This window comes from Elephantulus edwardii, unplaced genomic scaffold (assembly GCF_000299155.1).
Source record: "Elephantulus edwardii isolate Elephantulus edwardi_28Jun2011 unplaced genomic scaffold, EleEdw1.0 scaffold00010, whole genome shotgun sequence".
In the NCBI taxonomy this organism is placed as follows: Eukaryota; Metazoa; Chordata; class Mammalia; order Macroscelidea; family Macroscelididae; genus Elephantulus; species Elephantulus edwardii.
This window is the reverse complement of record NW_006399760.1, coordinates 18371248-18374228: the sequence shown is the minus strand read 5'-3', so window position 1 is coordinate 18374228 and position 2981 is coordinate 18371248. Positions and strand designations below refer to the sequence as shown.

At 39.2% G+C, this 2981-nt stretch overlaps 1 pseudogene; it reads left to right on the top strand.

The window, feature by feature from the left end:
- Window positions 1-1784, top strand: part of LOC102876785 — a 3176-nt pseudogene extending 1392 nt beyond the window's left edge.
- The last annotated feature ends 1197 nt before the right edge of the window (window positions 1785-2981 follow it).

Genomic DNA, 2981 nt, shown 5'->3' with positions numbered 1-2981 from the left:
TTCTGGTATTCTCTGCTTTCAGCTAAGATCCATATAACATCAGCTACAATATCCCTAGTACCATGACCCCTTCTAAAACCAGCCTGGACTTCTGGCAGTTCTCTGCTGATGTACTGTTCCAGTCATTTTTGGATAATCTTCAGTAGAATCTTGCTTGCACGTGAAATCAATGATATTGTTCTGCAATTTCCACACTCAGTTGGGTTGCCCTTCTTTGGGATGGGAACAAATATAGACCTCTTCCAGTCAGTTGGCCAAGTGGTTGTTCTCCAGCTTTCTTGGCACAACTTGGTGAGCACATCCTCGGCAGCATCTGTTAGCTGAAATATGTCAATTGGTATACCATCTATTCTGGGGGCCTTATTTTTTGCTATTTCCTTCAAAGCAGCTTGAACTTCTGCCTCCAGACTTGAAGAGCAAAGAAATTAAAAGAGCAACACTAAATGAACTGGTTGAGTATGTTTCAACTAATTGTGGTGTACTTGTTGAATCAGTGTATTCTGATATAGTAAAAATGATTAGTGCTAACATCTTCCAGACCCTTCCTCCAAGTGATAACCCAGATTTTGACCCAGAAGAAGATGAGCCCAGACTTGAGGCCTCTTGGCCTCATATTCAATTGGTGTATGAATTCTTCTTGAGGTTTTTGGAGAGCCCTGATTTCCAGCCTAGCATTGCAAAGAGATATATTGATCAGAAGTTTGTACAGCAACTCCTGGAGCTTTTTGATAGTGACGATCACAGAGAACGTACCTTCTGAAGACTGTTCTACATTGAATTTAGGGGAAATTTCTTGGATTAAGAGCATCCATCAGAAAACTAATAACAGGGAGCTCTGGTGGCCTAGTGGCAAGAAGCTGTACTGCAATCCTAGAGGTACACGGTTCAAATCCACCAGATGCTCTGCCGGAGATGGAGGGAAAATTTCCCTCCGGTACATGTACAATAAATAAATTTAAAAAAAGTTTTTTTAAAAAAAGAAATAAGTAATTCTCTGAAAAAAAAAAGAAAACTAATAACATTTTCCCCAGGTTTATATATGAAACAGAACATTTCAATGGTGTTGCTGAACTCCTAGAAATATTAGGAAGTATTATCAATGGCTTTGCATTGCCACTGAAAGCAGAACATAAACAGTTTCTACTGAAGGTTCTTATTCCTATGCATACTGCAAAAGGATTAGCTTTGTTTCATGCTCAGCTAGGCTATTGTGTTGTACAGTTCCTGGAAAAAGATACAACACTAACAGAACCAGTGATCAGAGGACTGATAAAATTTTGGCCAAAAACATGCAGTCAGAAAGAGGTGATGTTTTTAGGAGAAACTGAAGAAATCTTCGATGTCACTGAACCAACACAGTTCAAAAAAATTGAAGAGCCACTTTGTAAACAAATATCCAAGTGTGTGTCCAGTTCTCATTTTCAGGTTGCAGAAAGGGCATTATACTTCTGGAATAACGAGTATATTCTTAGTTTGATTGAGGAGAACATAGACAAAATTATGTTTGGCAGTTTGTACAAAATCTCCAAAGAACACTGGAACCCGACGATTGTAGCACTGGTATATAACGTGCTGAAAACGCTAATGGAAATTAATGGCAAGCTTTTTGATGACCCTACTAGCTCATACATACAAAGCTGAAAGACAGAGAGAGAAAAAGAAGGAATTGGAACGTGAAAAATTATGGAGAAAGTTAGACGAGCTTAAAGTTAAAGAAAGCTTTAGAAAAGCAGAACAGTCCTTACAATATAAACAATATTCTCAGCAATTCAAGTGCTGAATAAATAAAAATGCCAACCATCTTTGTGGGATGGGCAGTTTTGTAAACTTTTTTGAAAAACATGTAAAAATTGGAGGGAAAACCTCATCAGTATAATAAGGCCAATTTTCCCCCCCTTGGCAACTGTAAATGAAAAAAAGATATGGACTAAACTTAGCCCTGTGTTATATATCATGGCCACAGTATATTGTAACGTTTGTCTAATCAGATTTATTGTGTCACTTCTGAAGTTTCACAGAATGAATTTTATGACATGAGTGAGATAATTCTGGGAGTGGTGAGATTTATGACTTGAATTATTTTGATTGTGTTGCACATAGGTAGTGAGTAATCTGCTCTGCATATTTTCCCTTTTATAATGTGCTTTTCACATTGTTGCAAACCTTAGTTACATTCTAGGGAAAGAGTGTTTCCGTTTAAAAAAACTAAGGTATAATCCTTCCCCTTCCCTTTGTTTCCCAGAAATGATGGAGGGAATTACCTGCACTCTGGAATTTGAGCAGAAAACTCAAATTTCCAGGCTTTTTTTTTTAAAAAAAATTCATTATTTTTGTGTGAGTGTACCGTCAAATCAGATCTGACTGGTACAGGAGGAAACTGCCCCTCCTTCCCCGGCAGAGCATCTGATGGATTTGAACCGTGCGCCTCTGGGATTGTAGTTGCAGCTCCTTGCCACTAGGCCACCAGAGCTTCCCCAAATTTCCAGGCTTTTTAAAGCACAAAACAGAAATAAAAGCTGGGAGAGTAAACCAAAATTCTTTAGATTGTTCCTCTTGAATATCTCGCTTCATCTGCAACTGCCGAGTGATGAACACAGATGAGTAGAGGCACAAAGTGTGCCTTCTCCATTCATTCCTCTTCCTCTGTCAAAGCTGAAGGCAGCGCCTTTCCAGTCCTTACTTGGCTCCCCCAGTCTCTCCTGACCCAGGGACGGAGGCTGAGTCCCCCAGTGTGCTGATGCAGCGCACTAGCTGTCACTGCCTGGCTTGTTAAGTGCAGTGCAGTAGCTTGATCGAGAGTTGTGGAAAAGTTGATTATAGGGGTCTTGTATGTTTTTACTTGGTCTAGTATTTCTCACATATTTTGTTTTCAGAGTACCATTCCAATCTCTTAACTTGCAGTTGTGTGGGAAACTGTTTTGTAACTAAAGATCTTCATTGGGGGATTGAGCAGCCTTTAATAAAAGTCTACGTTTGTAAAA